The sequence below is a fragment of the Amblyomma maculatum genome, chromosome 5 (genome assembly GCF_055883805.1).
Source record: "Amblyomma maculatum isolate TAMU_Amacu chromosome 5, ASM5588380v1, whole genome shotgun sequence".
Lineage (NCBI taxonomy): Eukaryota > Metazoa > Arthropoda > Arachnida > Ixodida > Ixodidae > Amblyomma > Amblyomma maculatum.
This window is the reverse complement of record NC_139348.1, coordinates 160289455-160307838: the sequence shown is the minus strand read 5'-3', so window position 1 is coordinate 160307838 and position 18384 is coordinate 160289455. Positions and strand designations below refer to the sequence as shown.

Genomic DNA, 18384 nt, shown 5'->3' with positions numbered 1-18384 from the left:
GCCTGAATTAACAGTGGGGTATTGTAAGACATGCCATTTTTTCAGCCCAAATCATTTAGTCCAGTGTAACAAAACTTAATGTCTCTAGTGCTGTTTTGCTGCACTAATTGTAGCTGGTGTAGGTTAAAAGAAAAATGGCCCTACTGTCATGCCAATGGTCTAACTCTGCGATGCGTCGCAGAATGTTGCTTTTGAAGTTTTTTTTTTCTTCGCACCACAACGATAGTTTGGTTTTAAAGCGACTCAGGCTATGAGAGACGCCGTAGTGGAGAACATCGGAAATTTCGACCACCCGGAGTTCTTTAACGTTCACTGACAGTAGACGTTTTGATCCCGCATCCTTGAGCACAGCAGTCGAGTACTCTAACCGCTACACCACCACGGCGACACCGCTCTGCAACGAGTAATTAAGGCAACATGCATAGGGAGCCATTCGGACGTGTTTATAAAAGCAAATAGCAAAACACTACTACATTGCCGATGGAGGGTCTCCGAATATACTGGTTGTTATGGTACAGTTGTAAAATATGCAAAAAAAAAAAAAAAGCGTTCAAAAACTACTTCCCAGAGTTTGCCAGAAATCGTATAGTTCCTGATGCACTGTTCACAGATCCGCACAGTCAGTGGTTTCAATCGAACATGATCTGGTACATCGCCATTAGCATATTTGATGTTGTGAAAACTACATACGAAGATATAGTTGTGTCATGAAAAACCGAAATGTATGAATGGTACGAACAACATCGTATTGCCTTTGTTGCATTGTCATATTGAATAAAACTAACAGAGAAAAACAGCCTTGCTCGCCATGAGCGCACGACCTTGGTAATTCTTCTGTCAGGCGCCGGCGGTGCTGTGTGTGTGTGTGGCACGCGGAACGCGTCACCTGTTCAACGGCGACAACAAAAAACAACAAATAAAAAAAACACCATTCGACCTCTGCGCGAACGTGTTGGTACACGCACCAGCGATAAACACACCGCTGCCCTCTTGCTTACGACGACTACACAGCACGCGTCAGCTTTTACGACTGCGCAGACCAGGTAGCCGTTTTTCAGCCGGCCAGCCTTAAAGAAACCGCGAGCATGCCGCAGACGACGCTTCTGACGTGCGCTCCGAGAACGTCCGCACAGCCTCCAGGGGTGCGGTGTTTAATTAAAGCGGTGGAATCTCACTCCTGCTTTCCCCCCCCCCCCAAAAAAAAAAAAAAAAAAAAAGATACGATAAGGAGCGAGAAGAAGAAAACATATACGTATTTAAAAAATAAAGGAATAACGAACACAAACAGCCAGAATAAAAACATCCCATGCGTGTGACGCGTGGTACAGATTCGCGGGCTAGATAGCAGACAGCACGTCGCACACCAAACGGGGCCACGGGGCAGACGAAAACCCACCGGTCCGTCGCGCGGTAGCAGACGAAATGCACAAAATTTGCGACGAAACGAATAGAAAGCGGTTGCGAGACATCTCATACACCTCGTGCCAACAGGTAAAAAAGAAAATAAAAAGAAAAAAGAGATGAGCTGAAGGAAGCAGACGTAAAAGTTGGTTCGGTAGGAAAAAGTATCGGAGTGAACATGAGCCTGATATTTTGTACGAAAGCACTGGCGACTGGCAGGTAGATTTTGGTAGGTACAGCGTGCTATAATTAGAGCTTCAGAGTGGATGCCAAGGAGATGAAAATCAGGCCTAGCTAAATGCGACTTAGCTGAGCACATAACGTTCGGCACCGACCCTAAACCGATCACCGTGGCGGTTTTCGTGTTTGTTCTTGTTGACCTTAGCATTCGCGGTGACATTTGAAACAAGTGCTTTTATAATTTCCGCTATTTGCTGATTGGAAAGCGCGCCGTAATAGGCCTCCGAAATAACAAAAAAGCCCTTCGCCCGAGATGACTGAATTTTTTAAGGCTGGTTGTACTAGCAGAGCTTTTAAACAACCGCTTATCCACGCAGACGTAGGCGTCGTCGATGGAACGTATGGTCGGCTATTTTTGAGTCGAAAGACGTCTTCACATTGAATGATGACGTCACACTACGCCAGGAAAGTCCGGCATCGCGAATATACTACCGTCCCAGAAGCGACGAAGTAAATCTGCTAACAAAAAAAAAAAAAAAACCACGACCGACCTGCAGGTAGCGCTGTGAGCGGGCAGGCAACCTTATTCTTCGCCGCGCTGTTCCATCGCAGAGCGAAGGACTTCGCCCTCCTAATCTCGTTTGCATTTTATCTGCGCCCCACTAGCGAACGTCTGGACATGCCTGTCAATATATGCGCTGTCTGCAAAAAAAAAAAAAAAAAAAAAAAAAAACCATTCAGTAGACGACAGATCCAAAATAAAAAGAACACAAGGGACAGAAAGAAGAGGTCTGCGCTCGTGTCTATGGGCCGCAGCACGGCTGACATCGTCTGCAACAGGGCGCGACAAGAAGGTTTAAGAAAATAAAGCGAAAATGAGGAAACTCGTTTTTAGCGACGTCTTTTCGCTTGACCACACAAGTCGCATACGTACTCGCCCTGTCCATTCAAAGCTTGTGCTGTTGCTATATACAGCGCATTCGATAAGGACACGCACCAATTACGACAGAAGGAAAGAGGTCCCCAGTCCGGTATGTACAGGTATAATGCGCGTGCGGGTAGAGCCTAAAGACCGCCCCCATCACAATCTTATTGCTTTTTCTGGAGGTCATGGCCACCGTCAACATGACGGCTACCATAATAAGCGTTTAGCCTCAAACGAATGACGTTCGGTATCCGTTTTCGGTGCGTCTGACGTACTTGCGCGCATAGCTGACAAAATGTACGAGCTAAAATTATAATGGAACAAGCAAGGACACAAACAGAACGTAAACAAACTAGCTGCATGCACCCGCACTAAACCAGGACCCTGTCGCCCTTTAGTTCCGGTCCTTGCTATCATTCCTATAGATCCTCCAGTGGCCTTAGATTTCGACACAAGTTCAACTTGCCTCTGTCCTTTGCGCTGTTTCAACAGGTACGAAAACCCATCTTGCCGGCATCTCTGTATCCTTGTAAGCAACTAGATCCTGTTTAAAACTCGTATACATCTTCGCAGCTACTCATTTCCTATCCGCCTATATAGATAGATATCGAGGCTTCGAGCTGGACCCACCGTCCTTCATTCAAGCTCATGAGTGGAGTACATACAAGCCATGCGTTTAGTAGGATTTGTAACGTGCAAAGTCGTCGCTGTTATAGTTATGTACATTATCTACAGGGTCGTCCGCTCTTAATGCGAACGCGCTAGCAAGTGGCCGCTCTCTTCAAAGCAACATCGCGTTCGACGCAATCGCACACGGAAGCAAAATGGTTCAGTGGGTGTCTCATTATGGCCGACTACTTGGCTTCTATGTGCGGTCGGGTGGGTCAAAATGGCGCTTTGAAGAGAGCGACCATCTGCTCGCGTGCATGTTCCCACTAAGAGTGGACGACCCTGTACATGTCTCCCAACGGAAACGGCGTGACTTGCTGTAGAGTATGCCATTACACATTCGGCTGATTCGGCTCGCTGTAAACTGCGTTGCTTTCGTTGGTGCGTTGTAGGTTACACTAAACTCGACTGTACACACGCACTTTTTTATCACCCCCCAATCCTCTCTCTAACCCTTATACCTCCCTTCATCGCCACCCTCAGGGCTCGCCTCACTCTCAGGAATACAGTTACTCTGACTTTTCCTTTTTTTTTCTCTCTTAAACACTCCATATGCTCATAGCCTTATTTAGTATTTATATCGTGCACATATCAAAAGGGAAGGGAAGTCTTCGCCGCTCTTTTTTCTTTTTCCTACCTGCCGTATACGAGCCAAGGGAGGCCGCCCCAACAAAAAAGATGTTAATTGAAACGTAAACCCCGAATTCCTTTGTAACCGGCGTACAAGGCTCTGGCAAGAAATGTCCACACAAATGCGGCCTGCGCGCTAGAAAACGTTCTTCGCATTCCTGTGTCGCTATTCTTTATTTTCTCACGAATATGCGGGGTGGCGTGAGAAGCGGTGGCGTGTGCATATCCGTCCAGTGACGCATAGGCGGCATTTCTTCTTTTCCCGGCACGTGAGGTCACGGTCGGTGGAACAGGGCACAATAGGAGCTCCGCTTCCAGTGTACTTTTGTAGCTAAACGCGGGGTCTGGATATTGTGCGCGAGATATAAGTCGGAGACCATGGTTGAGTGTGGATGGTGAGTTGGCATGTGTAATAAATATTTCTCACGGAAAATTTATGGAAGCGCGAACCAGGTCAAGCGCTGTATGGCCCAAATGCTAATTTTACCATAAAATTCGCAGTATAAATGTTTAACTTTATAATAAACATGTGGGAAAAGGTGCCTCTCTTCTATTTAGAACCAGTAACACGCTACGATTGACGCCTTCGTTTTTGCCGGTTTCCTAAGAAAAACATGACGTCCGCCTACCTCGCACACCTCAAGTTAATTTGGCCCATGATGACATTTATCCCAATCATGCCAATTCTTTACCAGTGTCTGCCTTGGCTTCCATTTTGAATGATCAGCTGCAACATTTCCATTTATATGTTGTAATGGCCACTGATGCTGCACAGCGCGAGGGAGTTTTTCTTCTCAACTTGATTGGGCTTTTTCACTCCGCCTTCCCAATTATTCCCCGATATTTATTGCGGTATTTTTAGCTATTGTTGTATCCAACTGGAGAGTTTGTTTAGATCACTGCAACGTTATTGTAGTGATGGACGCTCTTTCAGTTTTTACTGCCTTGACTTCTTCAACTGCATCTTCTTTGCGTCGCCAGTTTTGTGACCTCGCGCCGTCTCATATCCGAGAAATTAGATTTGTGTTTGTTCCTGGTCATTGTGGAATTTCAATTAATGAACCCACGGAATTTCTTGCTTCCGCTTCTTTGAATGTCCCTATCCTGCCAATAATTCCACACTTCTCTTTATGCATGGGTGGCGGCGCGATTCGAACAATTTATTTGAATGAAATCTTCAAATTCGGCCTTTTTATCTTTTGACGACTTCCGGCATTTTAAGTATAAATAGAATCCTGGACAGTGCCTTTTCCGTCAGTGCGAGGTCTGTGACAAATTTCAGGTGTAGGATTACTCCCCTTAACTTTTATCTTCATAGATGGGGTTGTTCTCCTTCAGCCTTGTGTCCATACTGCAATGAACCTGAGGCGTTAGAGCATTTTTTCCCAACCTGTCGCAGTTTGCCTCCCTCCGAAAACTCTTCCTTCAAATTCCTTGCAAAAATTTATCTATATTCTTGACTGTTCCAAATTAACTTTCGATTGGCGCTACTCGGGGGTACTCGCCTCAGCAGAAGGACAGTTCGCTCAGTGGTGCACAAATTTGTTAACGACTCTGGTCGGTTTCCCTGCTAGGTGTGCCGATCCCGCTGCTTTTCCTCTTCAGATTCTTATTGAGTTGAAAAATTTCCTTTTTTTGTTTTCTGATCAGTAGGGTCTTTTTGTATCGTATTGCATATTTATATGTATAAGTTCTTTTTTATTCTCATATCTCACAGCATATATCTCCCTTACTACTGGTTTCACGTGAGGCCAATCCCCCTCGTGGGTATTATGTGCCATTATTTGAGGGCACAACAACAACACCATGATCATAACCGCCAAGTGAACACTTCCAGGTGGCTTGTTTATGGGGCTTCCCAAAGCGACCAGGCTTGAGAGACAGTGGAGGGCTGCGGAATAATATCGAGCACTGGGGATCTTCAACGTACACGGGCGCCTTCCTAGGGTGCCTCGATGTAGCGCGCCGCCCGTTCCGCCCCCATGGAGACGCCGCCGCCGTGGCCGGGATCGAATCCGAATACGGTGTTTTGAGACGTGGGTTAGCGCAGAAAAATCACACCGCAGTGGTACGCGACCTTGTCTCGGCGACGAAGCGCAGTGTTACCCCGAGTGGGCGTGTCTGCTTCGCAGCCACACTGAATTCGACGGAGGATGCAAGTTGTCACACGCGCTTCCTAGGCACGCATGTAGGACAAGGCGCGCGCACGCTTCGAGAAAGCCTTGGGAAAACACAGCCGCGCTTCAAGGGCTGATCTATAGGCTGACAGGTGAGGCCGTTAGCGAAGCCGCTCGGTAAATTCCACCAGCTCGCGGACACGCTGTAGCGTCGGGCAGGGCGATATTTCCCGGCGGGTTATAAACAGCGACTTGCGGGTATTCTATCCTAATTTTCAAAGTTCACTTGCAAAATCACTTCGGACCACTTCATGGAGCACTACAACCGCGGCACGACGTAAGGGGTGGGGTTAGGGCCCGCTGGAGGAGATGACCGAGGTACAGGAACGAAGAAAATACAAGTCCGATTATCGAAATCATTTATTGCGTGCAATAGCGAAACGAATCGATATCTCTCTTTCGCTATCTATGCAAAATGAACTTTGATAATCAAACTTGTTTCTTCTTAGCAACCACTTAATAATGAATTGTAAACTGGTTTATAGGAAGAAAAAACGGCTCAGTAAATGCCACACTTCTCCGTGTACACCTGAAGTCCGCCGTAATTGGAGGGAGGGAGGATCGAAGAAGCATAGCTTGTTGGGCCAGTTGGTGCATGGTAACGGGAAAGAACAGCAGAAAAAGAAAACGCGTTCACAAGAAGTACACGAAACGACGCTGAAAACGCAACTGAGTTTTTTTCTCGGTGTACTGCCACATGCAAACAGCGCCGTACGCACATGCGAGATAGCAGCCGCGATGAAAAAAAAAAAAAAAAATGAAGAGCAACAAATCCATTTATTGTGCAGGCGATGATAAGTGACAAGCTATATATGTCCCGTTCATGAAGGGATGAAAGCGGCAATGGAAGAAGAAAGAGGTGCTGTAGTGGAGGGTGCCAGAATTATTTTCGCCACTTGGGGATCTTTAACGTGTATTCGCATCTCTCAGCAGCCGCTGAGGCAGCTGAGGACAGGTGCTCATATCGGCTACTGGTCGGAGCATCCGGGTTCGAACCCGACCGCGGTGGCCGCATTTCGATTGAGAGAAGACGTGTGCTGTGCAATTTCAGCGCACGTTAAAGATGTTGAAGTTATTCTGGACTACGGCTTCTCTTTCTTCACTTTCTTCCACTTTCAATTTCCTCTCGTCCTCCATGGCGCGGCTCAGGCGTCCACTTCGAAGTGGGAGAGATATACTCAGCTCCAGCGCTTAAAACGCGAAACCAGTAGCAATAAGTCTCAAATGACAATGTACAATAATGTTAGGGAACTGCATCATAATTTGAAGAAAAACGGTAAGGGATCGAACTCCTGACACTTGTCCCCGAGCGGGATGCCACGCGTAGGTCACCAAAACACGCTCATTCGACTTGTTGAAGGGAAACCTTTGTGATAGTGTCGCGTCACATGCTAAAAAGTTAATAAAAATAAAAATGACAAAGAAATGAACCACTGTCTTGGGCAAAATTGGCACCATGTCTGTCAAAAGTCTACGAAGGGTCCGCCTAAGCGGCACTAGGGACCACGGTGCTGTGAACAAAATGCCGAGTCGAGCCGTTTACGAAAGCCGTGCCTGTTTGGGCATGAACGGAGGCCGAACTCAAAGGTTGCAGCCACAACCTACATTCGCGTTCAACATTCGTACCAACTCCGAAAAGCCCGAGCTCCACACGCAAGAACGGCGGCCGGAAGGTCGGTGTTTCGGCTGCAACTTGCTTCATTAAACGTGCTTCGTGTCCGCATTAACCCAGATCGCGTGTGTACAGTGCCTCCTCCTCCGAGTAGCTGCGGATGCAGTCAGGCCACTTCCGATCCGCCTGCGGTCGGGGATCGTTTAATCGAGGAAGTGATGCAAGCAGCTCAAGGCGTCCATGTCGAGAGTAAGCAGCAAGATCAACCGCAAAGGGGGGTAGCAACAGTTGTCGACCCGAGAACGGAGAGGAAGCCTCAATTAAAACGACCGGCTTCTCGGAAATACTTAGACGGCTCGGTCGTCTATTCGTTTATCAAAGCCACGCATACCACACAGCACCACGAGTCTCGCGCGCGCCCGTTATTATATTTTTTTTTTCTTGCTCGTCGAACTAAGCAGGATGAGGTGAGAAGGCGCCTCACGAGGCAATTTTGATTATTTTATTTCTTTCTTGGTTGTGGAGCATCCTACAGCCGCCTCCTCTCCCTCTCCCTCTCGCTACCCTCTACGGGGCCTCACTACCGCAACCTACCCGACGCGATGAAGCTCAACGAACGAGCAACGAGCGGCCATTCACTCCCGTTGCGCTTCCCTTCATCGATGAGCCAAGAAGCGGCCTCTGTGTGTCGCATAAAGAAACAAAAGGCGGCCATTTTCGCGCCGCCGCCTCTCCGACCGTTGCAAGCTCATAATTCGGCCGCCCGAACGGGGGGCCCCCTGAATATAGTACCACCGGTTGGATGGCAGCATAGCTTGTACGAGAGTATGTGTGTGCGAGCAGCGGCCGTGTGTGGCATAATCGCTTCTCAAAGCGGATGTCTGCGCCGGGCGAGATTTGGGTCACGAGGTTTCTTCCTCGGAGGGCGCGCGATGTGCTTTGTTTTGTGTCTGTTTTGAACTCTAATCGGCGCTTCGTCGGCTCATCTTTTTGTTCTTGATATTTTTGCTCATGTCTCGTACAGGGTTCGCACTGTCTCGCCATCTAGCTTTGAGAATATTCTAGAGATACAGAGAGGAACATTTCTGGCGAGGGTTTATGTAAGGGGGAAATTCATTTCCAATTGCAACGCCATTCGCGGGTTGGAAACTCCTCCACTAGCTGTTTCAAGAGAGTGGTGTCATGTGCTGTCTTGGTCAGTGCGGCCTGTCGTGACTTTCGTTTTCCCCCGGCTCTGCTTTTCAGTTTCTCTCTCTGTCTCTATACATTTTTTTTTTTAATTTTTGCACCGAAACTGGACTCCCCCTTCTTATTCTTTCATCTTTGTCTATTTCAGAGGAAAGGTAGGTGGAAAGAAAGAAAATGGAGGCGAAGGAGAACAAATTGTTTGGGGCTTCAGTAGAGCGTGAGAGCGTGTGAGAGGCGTTTGGATTCCCTCCTTTTTTGTGTGCGTGCGTCGTCTGCTACTCGGCTCGTGTTGGCGTATTGTCTGCTGTGTGTGGACTGCGACGTGTTGAATACTGCAGTTCAGTGCAAACGACCCGAATCATTCTTCCACAAGTACTTCGAAAGTAAGTGACTGCCAAATCGTAGGGCTTTGCAACCGTCTTCATTTGGTACTATGTGTCATATAGAATATTTTGTTTATTTTACTACTAGCTGCGAAGTCCCTACATGGTTCATATGTCGAAATATTGATCTGAGATTTGGTCCAAAACTCATAGGTTAGCTAACGGAATAATTGCACATTGATGGAATAATTGCACAACTGCGAGCGGCTGGAAAGGCTTGGCGTTACATCGAGATGTTCGGTGTAGCGGTTGATGTCTCCACGAGGAAAAATTGCAAAATCAACGAGACAGCTTTGAAAAGTGACCCCAATTGAAAACTAACAACGTGCCAAAAAATTTCAATCAAGCCGTTCTAGTTAACTGCAGTCTGAGCTATGTTTTGTTATGGCAGTGCAATTCGAAGAAAAATAATGCAATGGTGATCGATGATTGGTCTGTAATTATTCAGTTACTTTTCTGGGGCTGTAATTGAGCGCTGCAAACTGTTACATTTCAGATTGCAACGTGTGCAAGATTTAAGGACATGGTAACATCTTATCTCATATGAACCAAGTCTTAAGGTAAATTTTCGGACTAGTCTATTTTTGTTTTCTTTTTCACTGCAGAACAGAAAACATGCATAACGGCACGGCATTGACAAAAATAAATCTACTAAAAGAATTTCTGTTCATCGCGGATGCTGCTGGCGTGTGTCATCTTTGATGCATAGGGAATGATAAGCATCTGTCAGGCTGCCGGCGGAAACAGCTTACACATTTGATCACGCTGCTTATGTATAGTAGTTACGGTCTTGACGTATTTTCTTGCCTTTATATTTTTATGATGTGTAGCGAGGCGTGGGAGATTTACAACGGCCGAATTTACACGTAGGCGCTGATTAATTTGCACCACTCGTCATTCGTTAATGTGCGTTAATATAGCATAGCACGCGGCTGCTTATGAATTCGCCTCTTTCGAAGTCATGCCGCCGGGACCAGGATTCGATCTCGCGCGTACTTGTGTTCAACGAGGTATGTGTTAATTTCATAAAGCTTATGGCCACTACAGCTGATTTGACGTGAAACTTACGGAGTGGTAACGTTATTGCGATTTGGACATTTTTGTCTTCAGTTTATTGTATCTTCTTATGGTGTACGTGAGCCCGTCTGGGAAGCCATGCTTGCGGGCGGGCCGACACGAGTCCCAAGGTCGACCGGTGGGACCCCGGGTTCGACGGCTTTCCCGCGCGTAGCTTTGACAGCGCAACGAAGTAAGCGTCCATAGCCATGTCCAACGACAAGGCAGGCCCTTGGACACAGCACGGAACTGCGCTTTTGTTAGCACGGCGCATTTTATTTTTGCTCTAAGGTCTTCCTGTCCCCCAGCCGAGTTAGTTGTCCTGCCACGCTCCCCACTTTTTCGTCGCGACGTACTGGTATGCTGCGTCGTGTTCCGTTCACGTGGAGAGTCCCCCCCCCCCCCCCCCCCCCCCCCCTGAAGAAAGGCCGCGGCGATTCCCCTGAATCCTTGTCCTCTCCTCGTCTTCTGAACCCCCTTCTCTCCCGGGAGGGCAGGCTAAAGGGTAGGCAGGTGTGCAAGAATCATCCATCTAGCCGCCATTCTTCTAAACACTCGCTGAACCTTTCCAGAGTCGGAAAGAAGAGAGGCGTTAAGCCAATGTCCAAACAGTTTCACGGAGACTTGAATGCCAACGACCTTCAAAATTATGGAGTGAGGGTTCACTTTCGTCCCTTTTCTCTGCTTTTTCGCCTTTCTTTCTTCTCACTTAATTTTCACTAAAGCTTTCTCGTACAAGCAGCAGCGTTTTGGAACAATCGGTAATGCTTTCGCAGAAGGTTTTGTTTGGACTCGAATGGGGACGGTATCCATGCTTGTGCTTGTGGTCGCGGTTTATTGGCCAGGGGTTCACTGGTGAGGATTGCTAAAAGAAGGTATGGCCCGGTAATAAGATGGACAAGTTGAGGGGGTTATCTTACCTCGCATTGCAAGACCACCTGTCTCTTACTCATGTCATACCTTCGCCCCAGCCATACCAGGCAGCCACAGATGGGTTGTATTCCTTTCTCGGAAACCTCACGCAGTTGAAGGAAAATTCGTTCCATCCTGTCGTGGACTCACTCTTGCGGATGGATGCCACGCTGATGAACAGAGTAAAATATGCTTTTCAATGCAGCCTTGTTTGGGTTGCTTCAAGTCAATGCTGCCCTCTGTGCCCAAAAGTGAGGTTGGGGGAAGGGGGCTCTCCAGACGTAAAGAACGACACGTGCTGAACGTTAATTAGCGCATTTCTCGTTGAAATTCACCTGACCAAAGTTCGTTGTCCGGCGTGTGCAACCTTCCGTTGCGTGCAGCCTAGAAGTTCCTTCTTTTTTGCTCTTTCTGCATTTCATAGGGTTTCATGCGGCGCCGACGGTACGGCGTAGTTTTTGCAAACCAGCTCTACAGTCCAGAAGAGGTGCTAAACAATGTTGCCCGTGGCTGCTCGCAGATACCACGCCCCGTCCCACTCTATTCTTTGGACGATGTATTCTCTTCATTCGGTTTGGCATTTTCTCACGTTGTTCATTTACAACGGAAAGCCAGCTACATATCGACGTGACCCTCCCCTCCAGCCCACGGAAAGATAAGTGGCGCCTTTTGCCTTTAGCGCTTTCACACTCGAGCCGCATGGACCAGCATACCTAATCAGCGGCTCCCGAACAATTGTTCTTCGCATTCGTATTCCTGGCGCCGCTAAAAACGGGGGGCGGGCCCCGGCCCTGGGGGTGCCCGTAATACACCAGCGCCACCCGCGATGATTTGCATAGAATGGAGTAGTTGTCTTTGGAAAGCTGTACATCTGAACAATTGGAACACACTGATTGACATTACTTTCATTTATTTCTTTTATTATTATTATTTTTTTTTTTTATCGGGCTTGCTGACAGACTTGAGTTTCAAGACATTGCCGCTGACTCCGGCTTAATCGGCTCGGCGCGACCGGTATGGCTCGGAGGAAAAGAGAAAATTTGTTCCTTTCTTAAAATATAAAGGCTATAGCGCTATACAATGCGATACAAAAAGTAATACGATAAATCTTTGTACACTTCTCAGCCCCCCCCCCCCCCCCCCCCCCCCACACACACACACACACACTTTCCAGACAAAATGCTGATGACGCCCATGAGCAGCCGTTCTGTTGTAGTGTGCCCGTCCTCACTGCGACTGGTTCGCGCGCAGGCTGTCTTCGACCAATCAGGATGAGCTTTTATTTTAGCACGCTATAGAACAAATGGCGTAAACCTAATCACGCGCTTTTTGACGACAGCCGTTTGTGAGCTCTCCAAACAACGCCGTCTTGGTAGCGCCGAGCCTAGGCAATGTTGGCGCTCGTGAGACTAGCGTGACCCCCGTATTACGAAACGGCGCGGTTTTTGTGACCTTCGTAGCCGCCTCGCCTCCGCCTGCTAGCCGGTTTCATTCACAGATGTATTCTCCGCGCAATGTTTCCTTTTTTAGAAGGAACTGCGGTTTTACGAGCATCCGTTCGTTGGCTGTCGCGGGTGCAATCGTCAGCTGCTACGCCGCCTCATCGAAGCAACATCTTGGTGCCATTACGAGTTTCACTAGCTCAGTATAGTTTCAGTTTTAATGGATAGTCAGTCAGGTTCAGTGGGGCTGTAGCTCTATTAAGTGAAATTGTGCGTGGGAGTGAGTGTTTGTGAAGGAGCACACTATCCACTCTTTTCTTCGTGAGCAAGACAAATAAGGCCCCCTCTTACATGCATACGCCGCTGTTTTGTGTTTCAATTGTTTGATTCGTAGTAGCGAAGTTTGTTAGGTATTAAGCACTATGGAAATAAAAAAAAGTTTGAGATCACTGCGGTCACCAGCATTAGAGGAATGCGTAAGCACATCCATTTCCGGTTTCATGACGTCACACACTGACGTAACATCCGACGTCGACATAACTACGTCACTATTCTGACGTGCACAGCGCTATTACCATATCTGGGTGTTTCGGCGTCTAATTGACCTAATTAGCCCTAATTAATTAACTAATGACTCTACATGCACTACCTGGCGACATTTTTTCGTCCTCTGTCGGGTACAAGCATTCGTTTTTCTCCCATCTCCTGTCACTTCGATGCAATCTTGCCCACAAAATTCTGGAGACAAACTCCTCCAACATATCAAAAAAAGAAAAAAAAAAGAAAGCTCGTTCTTTAAACAGCTGCGGGACACATGCAGTGAGTGAAAAACGTTTATTTTCTGATATGGCGACGCTCGCTCGTTACCACTGATAAACGGGCTTTCGGGCCACGTGGCCAACAAGGCGCGCGCACAGGAAGCGCACGCTTCTTACGAATGTTGCCTGCACGTTCTTACGGCCGCGTACGTCACAGCCTCGGACAACTCAATCATACGCTAGCGGCGGGAGACCATCAGTTCTGCGATTGGTCGACGGTCACGTGGAGAGGAGGAAAGGTAGAGAGAATGGGCGAGGCCATGTTCCTGAAGGAATACATATATGCGCTATGGGCCGTGCTGCAGCGACTGGCCGACGTGCCGAGGCGGAAGTTTTCTGAGACAATGGCGCAGGAAGGGGAGAGGGCGTGATTGCGGTGCGACCATAATTGCTTCCGCGCGCTCACGAAGTCCGTTGTGCGTGCGTGCGTCTGTCTCTGCATGTATTGATTTGTATGCCGCGTACATATCTGATCTCGCACAGCGCCTATGACGGTCAGTGCGACCAGCGCTGCCTGTCGTACTGGTGCGCGCCGCCGAGGAAGTTTGACTGCGCGCTCTTCTCCGTATATCGGGACCTCATAGGATCGACACCGATGTAAGAGGTAAGCATCGAGAGCTTATTGCCCACAGCGAATGTATACTTACTGTCGCACTCGAGCAACGCCTTGCTATATTTCTGCGGTTGCTGCCTGATATGCTAATACGTTACGCGGAGTAAACGATGCTCTTGTGACCGGAACTAGTTGAAACCGCGTGACCGCTATAATTGCACTCTGCTTGATGGGCAAACGCAATGTCTAGTGTCGAATGTGCAATAAATACATAAATAAATGCGCGTGCCTATGTATTGAGACATCGGAAAACGAGCGGAAACCCAATTACATACAGGCTTGACTAATTGCGGATTCAAAGGCCACCATAGGCCACAGCGGTACTGTGAAATAAGCAACCGGTTGACTCCTGAAACGAGACAAATTCGCTCCACAAAGCTGACAATGTGTCGTTCACGAGACTGAATACACCTTTTACATTGCTAATTTATGAATACGAAAAAAAAAAAAAAGAAGAAGCCACGGAAAACGCCCTGCAGCTAACGGAGTCGACGAAGCTTCACATACTTCGAGGCTAATCAGTGGTTAATCACCTGTCACACTCAGCATGAGGGCTGCTGTGAGGGGCTTTTGTAGCTTCTCGAGCTGTATGAAATTATGGTATAATGCCTACAAGCCAATGCACTTCTGGAATGAGGTCTTACAATTAAACTACAATATTTATAAGACCCCAACACAACCGAAACTTCCTGTTCTGTAGCGACGCCGCTCAAATAACAGGGCGCTCTCGTTGAAGAATAGATAATCGTGTTATTATTTTGGCGATGGTGCACTACAACCTTGTAGGCTTCCCAGCGCTGCCGGTGGTCCCCCCTTAGCTATAGCCCCGAACGTCGAACTTGCGACCCTGCCTTTCGGGCCTCGTCATCGGTCATGCGAAACTTCTCCAGGGGCATCTCCCATCGGAACAGGCCACGAGGGAGCGGTACCAACAGTGCCACTTCTGCGCGTCACCAAAAGCGAGAGTCCATCTTCTCCGCCCTCTCCTTGTGGCATACGCGACCCCCCCCCCCCCCCTCCCCCCAATTTGACCTGGATTCCTCTTCTCTGCTGGGAAAATCCACCCAGCCCAGATTCAAGACGAAGAAAAAAGAAATACGAGGGGCAGGAAAGGATCCTTACGTTCGCCCTTACCTGACGAGGGGCGCCCATACCTTGAGCCCCTTTTATTCTGCCCCCCGTACACGTTTATCTGGCTCTACAGGAGTAACGAACTCTGTCTTATTTTCGGTGAGCAGCTAAGGGAAGACAGTGCAGTCCACTCGGCACAGGTATGCACCAGCAACAATCTGGCACAAAGGAGGACGAAGAAAATGGCTAAAAGTAGAGACAGCGCTGAATGCACGATGCAGGCGGTAGTTTGGCATCCGGGACAGGCCCGCGCAAGAGGGAGGGGGAATTCTGGGAACTACAGAAAGGCAGTGAAGAAAAATAAGGACAGGGCATGCTAGAGACGCTGTGATATCTCGCTTCTTACCTCGACCAGCTGAGGTAGGAAAAGTAACAGAGGACCGGGAGACCTACAAATTACAGCGAGTTGATTATCCGTTCTTCGCCACCGTTGTGCCTTCACTCTGCTATATTAAAATATTTCGCTGTTTGCCTGCGTGTACCGTGAACTTGAAAGAGCCCGCCTGTGCAAGTTCTCCAAGAGAAAGTCCCATGGACGCACGCGAATAAAAGAAGACGATGTAATTTTCCTGTCCCCATACAAGAAGCGTCGAACCTATCACGATCCGCGCATTTCAGCATGCGCAGTGTTTACGTTTACGTAACACAGTGGTCCTTTGAATAGAGAGTTTTAGTTCACCGCGATCCGCCACCGCGCGTTTCACTGCGCATGCCCAGGTATACTTGACGCCGGTAGATGGCGTCACATATTCGATGTCGGCACATAGACCTGCCGCGTCAAGGCCAACCAGCCACGCGCGGTTGAGGGTCACGGTGGCGGATCACGGTAAACTAAATCTTCTAATATAGCTAACCAGAAAAGCTTTAACAGCGGACTATTTTCTGTCACGGAGGAATTGTGTGTGGCGGTTACTTCAGACCTGAGTTGCATATTTCAGGGTAATCTCATAGCTTTTCATTCAGAGCAGTATAATTACCACCGTCATCATCAGCGACGCAGCTCGGCTAGAATGGGGTGTGGCGTTTCATGACCTTTCGGGGCTGGAATCGAGGGGCTTTCGCCGATTGTGGCGGAACCATTTTGACACAAGGGTGTTGAATAGTTAGCCGTCGTCATCCTGGCCGCTTCGGTGGCTGTTGCGACGCGCGTCCCTGCTTTCAATCTTTTCCCTCGCATCTCTTCCAACTCTCCTCTGTCCGCGCAAAGCACGTGGTTCTGCCGAAGCCAGTCGACATGCGTCTTCTTTCTCATTCTTCCTTTAGTGGCAACGACGAAGTGTGCATCCCAGAATTTTCACTGCTGAAGGAAAAGAGGATGAAAAGCTATTGCTGCATTGGTAGATATAGTAATAAGCGGTACTTGTCACTCATGAGGAGTTTACGGTTGCATGAAAATCGGATGTTCCCATGTTGCTACAGCCTGTACGCGCTGTACGCATTCACCAGCGATGCGGTTACTACGCCTTTTGAAGGTAACTGCGCGAGAATTCGATGCTGACGCCAGAGAAGATGCAGAGAGCGCCCATTCGTATTCACTTAATACTTGGAATCCAACAAGCACAAGGTGCTGTTCTTGCACAATTGCCCCATTGAATAGTTTGTTCTGTAAAAATGAGCAATACATAAACCGAGTAATAAAGCACGTTCCCCGAAACACCTGTGCTCCGTTTACACTGTTGAGGTTGCTGTTGTGGTTTCTTGGAAGCGGTATTAGCTCTGAACACTTGTTGACGAAGGCGGGAGGCCAACGTTTATCGCGCTCTGCGTTTCCCTTCTCCACTGTCCGTACAAGCTTTGTTTTCCCAGGAAGCCCGGCGACCGTGGTTCAACACCCTCGGCCCCACTTATTCTTTGGCAACCTTTCGAGCTACTCGAATTTCGATCCGGTTAGGCGCAAGCCTCCACTGTTTGCTGCTAAAAGAAACGGCTCGAGAAACGCGGTGCCAAGCATGAAATGCTGCGCAGCCAAAGAAGAGGCGTCGCACATTGTAGGACGCCGGCTAAATACCCAGGAGTGAGCATTCACTCTCTTGTATCCTTATCGCCTTCCTGAGTGCGAATTCCAAGGCTTGAAAGGCCGCAGCCGCAATCAGCCGCTTCTTCTACATTTGAACAGCGAGTCTTTCGCGTTCCATTTCGAGGCGCAGCAGTGTGTGCGTGTGTGTGTGTGTGTGTGTGTGTGTGTGTGTGTGTGTGTGTGTGTGTGTGTGTGTGTGTGTGTGTGTGTGTGTGTGTGTGTGTGTGCGTGCGTGCGTGCGTGCGTGCGTGTGTGTGTGTGTGTGTGCGTGTGTGCTCGCTACAGTGCTGCACACTAGATTAATCGTAACAGTTAATATGAACTGTCCCCGTCTTTGGTTTGCCCCAAAGCGCAATGGTAAAATGAAGGACGGGGAAGGAGCGTACGGAACGCACAGTGCGTGGATGTAAAAATAAAAAAAAAAAAATAAATACCCGAGCAGTCTAAGGCACCGGAAAGGAACCTGACATGATGAACCAACAGGTGATTGAAGTCGCGTTCTAGACGACGTTGCTTTCTTTTCTGCTGGGTGCCATACGGATGATAAAGTTCTAAGTTTTAGGACAAGGTTGATTTAGGTTGTGTTTCAAGTTCGTTGCATTTTCCGGGCGATGCTCTTCAGAGTTTGTCGACGCTGAGCTCGGCAAACCCAATTAGGGGTGTGAACATTTGTTTAGGTGAAGTTCATGCGGCCTTGAGTAGCACTGCTGCTGGTTACCACGCTTAGATCTTCGTCCTTTTATGTATGACAAGATTTGGAGGTTTTGAACAACACCTTCAACTGAGAGGAAAGGTGCGGAGGTGCTTTGGGCGTGTGCAGACTGATACACCTTTGTTATTGGCAGAATGTTGATTGCTCCCGAAGTTGCAGGCATGTCATATAGTTTACGGCTCTGGAGAATTTCTACCACACACGGGCGTCTTGAAGCCATCGCGGCGGGAATATTGGCTGCGTCGTTGTGTGGAAAAAATGTTGGGTTTCCGAGTACGGAACAGACACAGAGACAAGATGTTGCATTCCGTTCTTCATACGCTACAGAGCAATATCAATGCGTACTAAATCGCCCACAGTTCTGCACATCTGCTTATATATTTTTTTCTTCATCAGGTATCACCTCTAAAAACAACTGAAAAATGGCGCTAACCACCACCGCGCGTATGCAAAGCGCGCTTACCACGCATTGTGGCCTTCCGCTTACGTGGCTATAGCTGTGGCGCCAAATAAGCCAG

General features: G+C 48.3%; 1 protein-coding gene across 3 annotated transcripts in view; it reads left to right on the top strand.

Moving 5' to 3' along the window:
- Positions 1 to 18384, top strand: part of LOC146190124 (uncharacterized) — a 68669-nt gene that overhangs the window by 40352 nt on the left and 9933 nt on the right. The window contains exon 1 of one of the 3 annotated variants that reach the window (XM_084604851.1): positions 8936 to 9165. The exons of 1 other annotated variant lie outside the window; for it this stretch is intronic. The gene's annotated coding sequence lies outside the window, so the exon portion shown is untranslated. Of the gene's footprint in view, positions 1 to 8935; positions 9166 to 13709; positions 13998 to 18384 lie in introns of those variants that run through there. One more of the 3 variants, XM_084604850.1, reaches the window with a different exon arrangement.